Source organism: Chamaea fasciata, unplaced genomic scaffold (assembly GCF_029207755.1).
Source record: "Chamaea fasciata isolate MVZ Bird 193981 ecotype frontalis unplaced genomic scaffold, bChaFas1.0.hap1 SCAF_2, whole genome shotgun sequence".
NCBI classification, from domain to species: domain Eukaryota; kingdom Metazoa; phylum Chordata; class Aves; order Passeriformes; family Sylviidae; genus Chamaea; species Chamaea fasciata.
In genome coordinates, this window is record NW_027094087.1 from 111205586 (window position 1) to 111219075 (window position 13490).

Here is a 13490-nt window from a genome sequence, read left to right on the forward strand (position 1 = left end):
GCACAATTTCACCTGTCTGAGAAGATCCACCCTCTTCTAGAGAGAACACGCAAGTTAAAATTTCAAGCAAAAAAAGTTCAGTGCGGGAAAAAAAATCCCCACTTTGTAATCAGGTTCTATCTTCTTGATGCTGCTGGAACTTGTTAAACACTATTGCTGCCAGCCAGACACCCCTGCAGAGAGGACCTGTATCAGTGCAGTGGGGATTTTAATTTGTGTAGCAACTATTTGCAGGTTTAGAAGCACACCGCTAATGAGGACTCACTGGCTACCCAGAGCAAGTATGTACTGCGGAGTGCAGGTACCTGGCTTTCTGCTGCTCATACCCTCTCTCACATGTGTAATTCCGCCAGATTTGTAAAATCCAAACGCTACATTATCTGCAAAAGACGGTCTTCCAAGATGGAGGGTCCATTGACCTCACAGTAACATCCAAAATGCTTCCAGTGGACAGAACCCCATCTTAATGTTGTCTTGGAATTAAGGCAGAAACACAGCAGGGCTCCCCTCTCAGAAAAGCATCCGGTATTTTGAAAACCCAGCAAAATGCAGATTCCCCCAACAGCTACTGAGTTATTAAATGGAGGTTCAGTTTATCTTAGTTCTGTCCGCCCTATGGAGGCACAGGCCCCATAGCAAGCAACAGGAAAACTGAATTTCCTTCTGGTCAGGAGGCAAGTTGTGCCTCATTTACATTAGAGATACACCCATTTCTGATGCTTTTTTAAGGCACAGCTGGTGAGAGCTCAGCACTGCCAAGGTCACACGCTGGTCACTGCTGGGAAGAGGACTCCAAGAACAAGATGCTCCACTTGCACTTCCTTGCACGGAGCATCCCAGATCGCCTGTGTTTTACCAACACACAAAGACCATATGTCCTGCCAAATCATTTCAGGCTCACCACGCGCAAAGGAAATCAATTCAGGAAGCTGGATGGTATTTCTCTTCTGCTCACACAGAGTGACAGACCATCACAGTCCATAAATTTTCTGGTACTTCATCTCAGATGCTCGCTAGCGAAGCGTTCGCCGGTACAGGGAGCCAGGAACTTGACTCAGATTTTAATTCAGTGCTTATGGCTCTGCAAAACTACTTCAGCACCCACCAGCTTCGTGCAGTGGCTGCAATACCAAAAAGGCAAGCAGGGCTGTGCTGAAGAGAGAACCAGCACCTGCATTTAAATTCTGTGGGCACTTTCCCGGCCTTTCAGCTTTTGTTTAGTGCCCTCCATGCATTCCTGGTAGTTACGACTCTCCTTTGGCTGGTCATCAGGAATTAACTGTGCCACAGAAACTCACTGAGAGCCCAAAGGCTAAAAAAAATAGCAAACTGAAGGCACCATGGTCTTTCTGGTAGCTGGGTTCAAGCACCTGTTTGGAGGCTGATCTCTGAGGTCTCCACCTTCAAGGCTTTGCTCCACGCACGGATTGCAAGTGAATTGCTTCACTCTGAAAGGACCACTTGGCAGCAAAGCAAAACCACCAACATCCTTCCCAAGGTCATTTGATCTGACACTCAGATAGGTCACTGTTGCCCTGTGCTGGAATTCACAGCACGTGAGGCTCCAAGAGTGGGGCAGGGTTGGAACACGAGTCTCTCCCAGTATAAAACTGCAGAGCGTGCAGCTAAAGGAGATTTCTATAAGTCACCTAACCCAGCTGTCCCTTTGCTGTCCCCTTTGACAGCAAAGCTTCAGCATCACCTTTTACTTCTCCTCATCATGACTACTCACGTCTTGTCCCCCACCCGCTCTTAGCTTTTTTTTTTTTTCTTTTTATTTATTTTTTCTGGCACAGCAACGTAAGGGATGAGTAAGGAAGGTCAGAACTTACATTTTCTGGATCTCACCTGCCCCTTGCCACATCTCATAAGGGCTCATTTCCCACCAGGGACCAGGCACTCCAGTCCCCAGTGCAGAAACACCAAACCCCAACTCTTCTCCAGTATCTGCCAGGATCTTTTCTTTCTGAGTTCCTTCCAGCAAGATCGATTTTACAACTCCTGCTTGGCAACAGAAAGCTTTTTCCGAAGTTTTGCAGCTCCTAATTCTGCATCTTAAATCCCTTAACTTGTCCTCTCTACAGCAGGCACAGACAGCAGCTCACTCCCTTCTGCTCCTGCAGCAGGCTTTCAGGTGTTCTCGACGTAGAACCATCTTGATTCTTTAAACCTTCCCTTTATTAATGTTTTCTAGACATCTCTGTGAACCTTTTTCCCCACTCAGTTTTTCTTACAGCTTGGTCCACGGGAAAAAGTGCCTTCAGGTGCATGCCACAGTCCAGCTCATGCCAAGGAGAACCATTTTGCAGGTGTGTGTGTGTGCGCCCTCATCTAGGGTGCTTGGTTTTTTATTTTTGGAGTCAGAGAGAAAGGAAGGGTTTGGGGTTCTCGGGGGTTTTTTTGCAATCACCTAAGACTGACCCACGTTCAAGTTTCAAACTGCTGAGTGGAAGCACTACATTTTTGGATATTATCAAAACAGGTATTTGGTAGGAATACAAGAAAGCCTAGAGCTTTTTTCCCCTTCAGAAGCTTTGCCAACCTTGCTGTGTTAATGAACAATGTTAAAGAAAAGCCTCCAGAGTAAAAACAGAGGCACAAATGAATGTAGGCAATGGTATCACCAAAAACTGAGGCTGTTGTGATTAATCTTATTCAAAGGGAGGGTTCAAGAGAAGACCCCTCTGTTCCAGACTGAACTGCGATCCCACTATAAATGATGGTGCCAACCTTTTCTTTTCCCGTGTTGGTATTCCTACTGCACTGGGGAAGAGCAAGGAGCCAACTAGATAGGAGGTAGGCAGTTTTATCTGCTCAGTGACAAAATCCTCCTGCCCAGGAGTACTCCACCATTCCACACACTGGATCAGGCAGGAAGCTAAAAAGAGAGGAGCATGGCTCTGCTTCCTCTTTAGGGATCCAGGACAGTTAGTGCTGGCCAACAAGAAAGGACAGGCCTCTGAGAGGAATGGGGGGGAGGGGGGGCAAAAAAGGAGAAAAACTGTAAGTTGGTTATTTTAGGACACCAAATAAAACCAAGATATCTGTGCAATGCTGCAAAGTTCATATTTAGAACTAAATTCATGAGGTTCAGAAAGGCAGCTTACAGTATGCCTCAGACCATTCTTAATGCTTTTTGGCCTGAACCCATCACTTTAAAAGCCAGCAATTATTTTTTTTTAATTTTTTTTTACCAAGCCCACCCCTCCCACATACCTCCCTGCCACAGGGCAGCGATACAACAGACATTTCTCTCCAAATTAAATCCACTTCTTCTTGAATGAAGAGGGTCAGGAGGATGAGGGCACTACGCTTTAAAAAAGGGCATTAAAAAATAATTATGCTAAACCATATATCAGCACAAATTAAAGAGAGACAGTAAAATGCCTGCTTTCAGCTTGCTTAAATATTCAATTAAAAAAGCCATCTAGGCAAAATTTTATTCAAATAAATCAACGGAGGAAATGCCTGTTAAACCAATGTGAAACCATATTCTTTTGGATGTTCTTTCACGGAGAAGGAAGCCTTCACTGCCACTGACGACCCAATCATGTTCTCAAAGGATGTGCCTTCCTTCACAGCAGCAGTGGTGTGAAGAGCAACCAGTGCTAGTTTCAAATTTAAGGCCAAGTGCAGTGAAGCTTCTGCTGGCTTCCCTCATACAAAAACACATCCTCCTCCTCCTCTCTCAGGCCCAGCAAGCCAAGTTACCCACAGATAACCCTCACAGCAGTTCACAGCTTCCTCTGGGAGCCATCAGGACAGGTTTAGAATTGGTGTTGGAAGAGTTAGTGTAGATGGATGTAAAGTACAGCCTTTGGACCCTTCAATGCCTTGAAGGAAAACTAAAGGTTCAGCCTCCAGACAAACACTGAGATCACTGCAGAAATAGAAAATGTTAGAAAACGTTTAAGGTTTAGGACATTAAAAAATTGATGAAATACAAACAGTGCAAGAAAAAAGAAAGGTAAGAAAGGATTATACCACTTTCTTTTGCTGTAGAGAAAGGTAGATGCTCATTACCTGATTGAAGTAAGGCTCATAGTGGGTTGCATACTGTTATTTCAAAGATGAACACTGTCTACCTGGTTTTTACTGTGAAGTATAACTGAGATGATGTTGTGAGTGGCCCAGAACTCACCACCACCACTTGGGTCAGCTCTTGTTCTCCAGCATGATATTGCTTCTGAAAAGCCAACACACCACTCCAGCAGTGCACTGGAATGCACCAGAAAAAGCCTACAGTACCCAGACAAAAATTAAACTTCTACTCTTCAGAAATGTTTGGCAAAAGTTTCAAAGTTAAAAAAAAACCCCCACAAAACAGAGAAGTACCATCAAGAGGGCTTTGGTATAGTCAGAGCTGCACCCAGGAGAGCTTGCCGGCAGCAGTACACATCTAACACCATAAACGTACATATTTAATGGACACATCTTCATTCTTAGACTCTGCGCTCCAAAAACCTTTACCATAAGTTACGGCACTCAATGCACAGCCACAGCTCCAGCTGAAGCAATGCCATTTTTAACCAAAGTTTTCAAAGGCGAGGCTGAATGCCTTTTCTGGGGGCTGAGCAGGACCCAGGCAGCAAAGAAGCACGCCTGTAGCAGGTCAGAGCCGAGGTCCACCCCAAATGACAGTCAGGGAGGAGCAGAGGACCAGGGCAAGCACACTGTGACCCTGCTGCTGCTGCCTGACGTCCCAGTGACCTGCAGCCAAGGCTCTTCTCTGCTGCCGCCCTCCAAGTTCAGTTTAAGGCACCACTGCTGTTGGGCAATGAATGCAAACTCAGTCTTTTCAGAGCAGGCAGAGGGAGAGGACTCACTGAGTGTTTTCTAAATGAATATTTGGGCAGGAAAGCTTGAAAGGAATCAGCAGTGTTTGGCAGCAATAGGTCTTGTAGCGTCACAGAAGACGCTGGGGAAAAATGCAGCTGGAGTGTTAGGCCAGCCAGTTCAGCTTCCACTGACAAAAACAACTCGAGACAATAAAAAACAAATGGATTTACTCAAAGTGCATCTTATTTCAGATTAAGCCATCTCAATTCCTAAAAGATCATGCAAACAACTTCCTTGCTACAGTGCTAGCTAAATTCGATATACATCTGTTTTCAATTAGTGGTCCTCGTCACAAGTAAGGGCAATACCACAGGCAAATTCGACGTGAAAACCATTTACAAGTTTCAGAAGAGTTAGTTGTGAGCAGAGACTGCAAAAAGGCATGGCCCTGTCCCCTTGTCATGGGGCGACCAGGAAAGCAAAAGACAAGGTAAAAACCTCAAAACACAAAGGCCCAAAAGCCACCTCAATCCCATGATCCCAGTGATGATATTTCACTGGAAATGGAGATCAATAACAATCTGCAGTCTGGCCCAAAGTCTCGTTGCTACATATGCTTTTAGCTAAATGTAATTTACAAGCAAAGTTTAAAAAAAAAACACCCTCAAATGGAGAGAATGGAGAGGAGACTCCTGTGCTCCCTAGGAAGAGAGGGGCTCCAACCCTGTGTACTGTAGAGTAACCACAGGAAGCTGTCTGAGGAACCAGAGGTGCCAGCTCTGCTGTGACCACCAGAAGGAAAACACATTACTCAGGGGGTGATTTGGGTCACAGCCTCTCCACTGGCCTCAGGAAATGAAAAGCTTTCTTTCCCTTTGGCTTCAGCCCTCTCATAATTCAAACCTGGCTAGCTACATGGCTAATAACCCAAGGGCCATCAGCATCAGAGAGATGCAAGAGGAGAAAATTCAGCCCAGACACACTGGTAAGGAGATCAAGACTTCAGAAAGGTATTTGGAGCAAGGAGCCCATAGAAAAGAAGTCACTGTGCAGCATAACCTTGGGTCAATCAATCGCACCTGGGAGATGAGCTCTCACATTAGGCATTAAGGATGTGTCAAACATAGAGCTGCACATCCCTGCTCAGATGGGAGAACAACATTCACACTGAAACCTGCTGGAAGGTTCCCTACCTTTGCAAATAAACTGATTATGGTTGTGTTATCCAGCAGTATGTCAGCTGTTATCAAAACTTGAGTTCATAAGCAGTCTAGCCCATATCACTACTGGGAACATGAAAGCTGACCTAGCAAGAGAAGACTGAAAACTGCTAACACTAAAGCATGATATGAATTATGTCAAGAGGAAAGGCAGGCTGCTTTTGAACCAGCACGTAAATCACACATTTCCTCCACCGTGTTCCCCTGAAAAGACCAAATCTGCATTTGAAGTACCGACAACTTTGAATCTCCAGGGGGGGAAAAAAAGCGTTCTTTGTGCACAGTCAAGCTTCAGCGAATCTTGCAGCAGTAATTACAGACACTGCCTCCCCAAGCCATCTGCTGTGGCATTTATAACTCCTGGAAGGGCAGCAGGCAGAGCTGGTGCAGGAGAAGAGGAGACACAAGTATCTCAGCAGCCGCAGCCAGGCTGCACAGGAAAGCTGTGACACTGGTCTGACCCGAACAGAAGCTCATGTCCTGGTTATGCAGACCTCCTTCAGCTGGCAGGTGCAGCTGGTGTTCATGTAGCAAAGGGAACAGTGGGATCTGCACCCTTCTCACATCAAGGGAAATTAGGAGACCACCCTCAAGTCACTCCAAGCAAGCCCAGGCTGGCAAGGCCCCAGTGCGAAGTGTCTGGCCAGAACGTCATCCCAGGAATGAGGAAAGTTGTGTTCTGCCGTCAGTCTGAGCAACACAACTTTCACATTCAGCTGGACACTCCAGATCCAGCAGCTCCACACACCTCTCCTCCAAGAAGTGACGGACGGCAGCGACGTGGTCAGAATAATTTAGAACGAGCTGAATCCATCCTTTATCAGGACACGCAGATTCCACCCTGACCTCCACACCTTCATGCTGATAACCACAGCACCTGCAGATTGTTTTCGTCAGCACAGATACAGGCAGAAGAAGAGGCAGCAGCCCAGGCTCACCCACCCCTCGCTCAAATCCCACTTTCTCAGTACAGCTGGAGACAATGCCGATTAATTGTTTTGCCATCCACACAAAATTACTACAATACTCACTTCACAGGGTTGTCACAAGGATTATTTAACATCTCTGAAGAGCTTTGAAGGAGAAATAGTGGCTATTGTTCTCAGTACCATAGAACTGGGAACTATCTCACATGAATTTTGCATGACTGTGCATGTGTGACAGTTGCAGCACCAATAGGTTATTTTTCTTCACCAAAAAATAAAAGCGCCTCACAGTAGCTCGTTCACTCTGGGCAATATTTTAGTCAGAAATGTATTTTGTTTTGCTTGTTAATATATCCTAAATAGAGATCAACTTTGACTATTTAATTAATAGATTCAGGTGCTGTTTCTAGTCTCTCTTAATTAAGGGAAACACCGTGTTTTATACAAAGAACTCAGTTTAGGCTGTCAGGGCTTCCAGCGAGCGCACTATAATTACCCAAGCAATGCTAACACACAAGAACAACAAGAGGGGAAAAAAAAGGAACTAAAAATGTCACAGAAATCTCATTTCATTTACAGCAAATGAGAAAGTCTGCAAGGAGAAGAGCTGCTACACACAGAGAATCCGATGTCATACTGCTTACGCCTGGCTATTAAATAGCTCTTAGCATTGATGCAGAACATTGTAGCAGTTTATTATTTTTTTTTTCCCCTGAATACACAGGAGCTGTTGGATTCTAAACGTTCCGCAACACACTTGGATCCACCTCATTGGTATGGAAAACTTTTGCCATTTCAGTCCAAGTGTATGAGGAATCTATATGCCTTTTCTTTCTCATAAAATACAGGGAAATGAACACCTACTTCAAGGATAAGCATTTTCTTTTTTTTCTTTCTTTTTTTTTCTTCTTTTTCTGAGCATCTGAAACTCCAGCAGTAATCACACAATTAGGCAACAAGGTTGCAACCCAGGGCCCAGCCGATTTGGCGGAGGAAATTCTCATTTCCACTACACCAGGCTTCAAATGATCTTCAGACTCTTTGGGACACAAACCACATCTTTTGTTTGGAAAGCAAACACCACATTATTGATACTACTGCACGATAAATGACAGTATTAAGACTAGTCAGCGCACCAGCTTTCAATCCCCATCCAAGAGGGAACAGAAAGCTGGTTCTCTTTATTTCATGCTGGCTCTCTAGAGAGGAACTGGCACCTATGGGTGCACAAAAAACAGCAGCATTGCAGTAGCAAGCCTCACAGAGCCTAGGTCCCAAGTTCCCCAATTTCCAGGGGAGGCACAAGCCCAAATTGACACGCTTGCTCTCCCTAAAGCTGCATGCCTCAGAATAGCCACAAGGGCTGGGGGGAAAAGAAAAAAATTAAATTAAAAAATAAATAAATAGATAAAGGATACAGAAAAAAAGCAACAGGAGCAACTGGGCTGTTTTACCAACAGCAAGGAGGTGTACTACCAATTCCTGCTTCCCCCTGGTTTGTCTCATAGAGATCAACAACTTCAAAAGTTCAAGGTGCAAGACAACACTGACCTCCTCACAGAAGAGGTGTGAAACAGAAAGGTCACTCTGATTGTCTCCTCTGCCCATCAGTCCAGTGGGAAGGACCCTCATGTACCCTGAGCTGTGCATTATTTCCATACCTTCCAGGGAAAAGGCCAGGAAAGCTTTATCACAATTGCCACCCAGCACTTCCCCGGTCAACGCACTGTCCTAAAACTATTTGGGTTTAACTTGGGTTTACCTGCCAAAAAGAGGCCCATAGGCTCCCAGTTCTTTCTTATAAAACTGAATACTCATTTGGACAAGAATAAGAGCCCAAGTCTCCTGCTTCCCAAGACAAATGTCCCACCCAGCACAGTTATGCTGGTTAGACAGCTACAAATACACGCACAGCAAAAGGCAGAGCTGCTGCAAAGGACTGGATCCAAAGGCGGCACTTGCAGATTGGTCTTTACAGAAAAGACAAGTATTTCTTTCATCTTTGCTATGAATTGTGTCTAACACGTCTAAGTGTTCCACTTCTCATCACTGCCATGTCTTGCATACTCCTAACGGCATCCAGACTCACAGGCACAAGGAAATGTTACAGGTAAATCATAAATATATACTGACTTTGGAGGCATGAAAAGAAATACATAAGCAAGGGTTCGCTTCCTTTTTAACCATTTGAAATTGGGACCTCTGCAATTAACAAACCAAGTTTGGTAGCCCAGCAAATGAAACACTTCCTAGATGATCTTGATTTTGCCCACAGGTGCCTGTGTCCTAGTGATAATCAGTCCCTAACTTCGGTGCTGACTCACGCCTGGAATTCTACCAGGATTCTGCATCAGATGGCAAACTGATTTTCATGCAACACATTTAAGAGTATCTTCATCAAGCACGCAGCAGAGGCCTGGGGATTAGTGTTCCTTTTTCTTATTTTATCTTGGTTAATATCATGGGTAAAGAAGAAATCTGGATAACCCCTTCAAATGCCTCTCTATTCTCTTCCTTTTGGTTTTGGTAAAAGAAAAAAGTTATCAATTACTTGTTTAGAGCTACCCACAAGCAAAATCTCCCTGACCCTAACGTGGAATGCAAGTGTAGACAGAGAGCACTTATTAATTACATCTCAGCACCAGAAGGTAGTAGAACAGTCTGAGAAACAATGAAATCCTAGGTTCTCTCTGGGTTTTGTCATTTCTTTTGTTCTTTATCTCCCAGCAATCTGGGTACCAATTGCCAAGACACCTTGTCTTTGTTCAGGCTCTGACTACAACCAGGCGACACATGCACTAACCAAGTACGAACACTAAAAAAGCCCAGTGAAAGAACAGGACATTTTTAGCCACTTCAGATGATAATTAAGTTTCTTCATCAGTACCCTGGCCATTCTTATCAAGAATTATGTTGTCACAAGCCAAAGCAGCAAGACTGAATGCAACCTTTCTTGTTGATTTTTTTTTTAATTTGCATAGAGTGTAGAAGTAGCCTCTCAAAATTTATGGCTATCATAAATTTAGAATAGGTGAAGTCATTACAGTTAGCAGGAATACTTTATTCACACTGGTTCCCCACAAAATGTAAGCCTCAAATCCAATTATTCTGTAATAGTTTTGTAAGTAAACAAAACACCATTTAGGATTTGAAAACAACACATCTTTCTGCTAACAGAGGCAGAAAAGATTAAAAAAAAAAAAAAAAAAAAAGGAAGCCAGTAGAGGACTATGCAATAATTTCATTTTATAAGAAGATTAACACAGAGCAGAAAGCTTTAGCTCTGGCTGGGAAAAGAACATATACTTTGTGCTAGCAGAGTTCTCTGTAAGTGGCATTCTGTCCGGTTTGTTAATGCAACTCTTCAGAGATAAAAGAAGCCACAAGGGGAAGAGGAAATAGCATTCTTTTTTTCTGCCCAACATTACCTCAACTAAAGCCCATTCTGATTTCAGCCCTTGCCAGGCACAACTCGAGCACTCCCAGCAGAGCTATCTGCAATGCACTGTTAAACTGCACTACAAAGTTTTGATAAGTGTCCTGCCATTTTTATCATGCTCAGCGGGGACAATCTGGTCAGGTGTTTTTCCTGTGCTTGTTGAATTCCAGCTATATTTGGAGACCAACTGTTCTCTGTCCTGCTTTCTCCAATTAACTGTGTGTGTAAGGGTGCAGAGGTGAAGGTGGGAATTAGGCAGGAAAGAGATAGTGAGACTTTCTTGAGAGTACATAAAACTGCTCTTAGAAAAGGCTGAAAGCCATACTGAAAGTAACGAGCACAATCTTAGTCATCTGTAGATGTGAAAGGGAATGAAGGCTAAGGGTACACAGAATGGAACCAAAAGCGAAGGCTCTGGTGAAAGTTACAGGAAATACTAGAACATTTATGTCTAAAATCCAAGGGTCACCATTATTCACAGCACAAGGAGTTCTGTAACAGTCCACTGCTCAACTACAACTCCATTCAACTTCATCATCTCCTACACAGCTGCAGTCTTGCAAGAAAATTAATGGAAACCCTACAAGTTCCACTGCTTGCAGAATCAAACTTGGAAAAAAAAAAAAAAGCCACATATACCTGAGATTATGTTGAACTTCACCCAAATGACCTGTGGTTCAAGCACAGTCTCAAGTGAAGAGCGTCACCACAAGAGGAACAGTGCCAAGTCAAGAGGAGAGCTTTACCACTCTGCTCCCAAACACACTTGTCACATCAGCAATCCACTGACAGCAAACATGCCACCTTGGACTCCATCCTATTTCCTTCAGAGCAGGAGAGGGGGAAAGGCCACAAAGTTTATTTTGGCCTTGAAATTAATGAGTAAGATAACATGATGAGCTAATGAGATTATTACTGCTCTGAAGAATGAGCAGCAAGATTCACGGAAACTCTGACACTTTCCTTTCTCACACCACACAGGCTCTCTGCCTAATCAATGAGGAAATATGAAGATTAAAAGAGAAAAAAAGTATCGGAGGGAAAGAACATACAAGCGTGCCATCAAACAGGTAACCATCTCAACACAAAAACTGAATACATTGTATTCATCAGAATACAGTGTATTAAAAGCTCTAAGGGGATAATCAGCGTGTTTATTTATTTAGATGCCTACACATTAGGCTAAGACCCTAATACATCCACCAGCATCCTCTGAGCAGAATCCAGGCACAACAGCATCCCATTTGGTTGTCTCTCTCAGATCAATAGGGTTTGCTCTTCTCCATTTTGCACCGGCAAACCGTGCACCCAGGCACAGCCCGGCTCTTCCGAAACGGGCTTTCCTTCTCTCTTTCTTTTTGTTTAAAGCCGCTCCCCTACTTTTTGCCCATCCATCCATCCATCCATCCATCCATCCATCCATCCATCCATCCATCCATCCATCCATCCATCCATCCCTCGCACTCGGCGGGGAGCCCAGCCGCCCTCCTCCCCGCAGGGAGCCGCCAGCCTGCGCCTCCCGGGACGGCGTCCATCTCACCCGGGATGGGCAGGATGCTTTCCCAGCCGGGACCATCGTGCCCTTCCCCGCACCGCTGCCGTCCCCCCGCCCCGGGTACCGCCCGCCGGCCGGCGCACAAAGCGCTGCTCCCGCCGGCGGCACCGGCACCGCCGGACCGAGCCGGGCTGGGCCCGGCGCGGCTCCTCCCGAGCCGCCGCAGCGGGGGCGATGCGCCGGGGCCTTTCCGAAGGGGCTCCCGGCCGAGCCCCCGGCGTGCGGCAGCTCCGGGCGGGGGATGCTGCCCCGCGGCCGCCCAGGGTCCGCCGCCCGCCTCCCCCCCGCATCCCGCTACCCGCGCCTCGCCGGCGGAGCGGCACCAACCTGCAGTCCCCGCCGCCGCCTCCTCCTCCTCCTCCTCTTCCTCGGGAAGAGCCGGAGCTGCCTCTGCCCGCTTCAGCCTCCAGCCCCCGGCGGCGGCGGGCTGGCTGGGCGCCGCTGCCCTCGGGAGGCGGGGAAGGGGCGAGCGGGGCGGGCGGCTGCGGGAGCGTCGCTCATTGAGTGCGGCAGCCCCGGCTGTCGCTGCCGCCGCTCCCCGCAGCCGCTACTTCCTGTGCGGCGATGGTTCAGTTCCTCCCGGGCCGCTGGGGGCAGGAGAGCCGGGGGGCGGAGGAGGAGGAGGAGGAGGAGAGGAGGGGGAAGGTCGGGTCAGATAGCGGGGGCGGCAGCGGCCGCCGCCGCCGCTCCTCCCGCCGGGCGCGGCTCCGCCCCGCAGCGCCCGGCCGGGGCTCCGCGCTGCCCGCGCCGCAGCGGGAGGGACGCGATGCGGAGGAGCCGGAGCCGCCCCCCCTGAGCCCGCACCGCCCCAGCGCCCATCACCCCGCGCTGCCGTGGGGAGATCGCCCAGCCCCGGGCTCTCCCGCAGTCCCAGCGCTCTCCCGGGGCCGCTCACCGGAGAGACATGGCTCTGGCGGCCGCCGCTGCCCCCGGGGAGCGCGGTCCGTGTGCGCCCGCCTGCCCGGCAGCGCATCCCGCGGCACGCAGGGAGGGAGGGATGCAGGGATGCAGGGATGCAGGGAGGGAGGTGCCCGAGGGCCCGGCCCCGCCGCAGCCGCCCCGCGGGGCTGGGAGGGAACGGGCGGCCCACGGCTGGGGTGGGCGAAGCTCCCGGGCACGGGGGATCTGTGTGGGAGAAAAGGCGGAGATGGAGCGGTGGGGGATCGATGACGGAAACTCTCAGTGAGGCAAGAAACGGGCACGTAACAGTGTTACTAAACGGCACGGTCCCGGGGCGGGATGCAGGAGAGGAGATGGAGGGGTGGGGGCTCGGTTGCAGGCGCTCCATGCGCTGTAGATCCGTGCACCGCCAAGGACCGGGCGTGGTGGAAGCGCTCCATGGAAGGAGCAGGATCTCGCCTGGGCTGTTTGATTGGTATTTGATTGGTACAAATGTGACACCGACACACTGACGGCGTCTTTTTGTTCCTACATAAAAACATAAAGGAGCAGGTCGGAACGCATCAAAGGCAGTACAAGTTCGGTCCTTTTTTCAGAGAAAGTTTTAAAAGATGATGGGTTTGTTTGGAATCATTCTCGTTCTCCTCAGGGCGTGACGGGATTGCATGCAG

General features: G+C 47.6%; 1 protein-coding gene across 4 annotated transcripts in view; it reads right to left on the reverse strand.

Annotated features, from left to right (window-relative positions):
• AGPAT3 (1-acylglycerol-3-phosphate O-acyltransferase 3) overlaps nucleotides 1–12514 on the reverse strand; it is an 82654-nt gene extending 70140 nt beyond the window's left edge. For all 4 annotated transcript variants that reach the window (XM_066177078.1, XM_066177076.1, XM_066177077.1 and 1 more), the window contains exon 1: nucleotides 12247–12514. The gene's annotated coding sequence lies outside the window, so the exon portion shown is untranslated. The remainder of the gene's footprint in view (nucleotides 1–12246) is intronic.
• Between the last annotated feature and the right edge of the window lie 976 nt (nucleotides 12515–13490).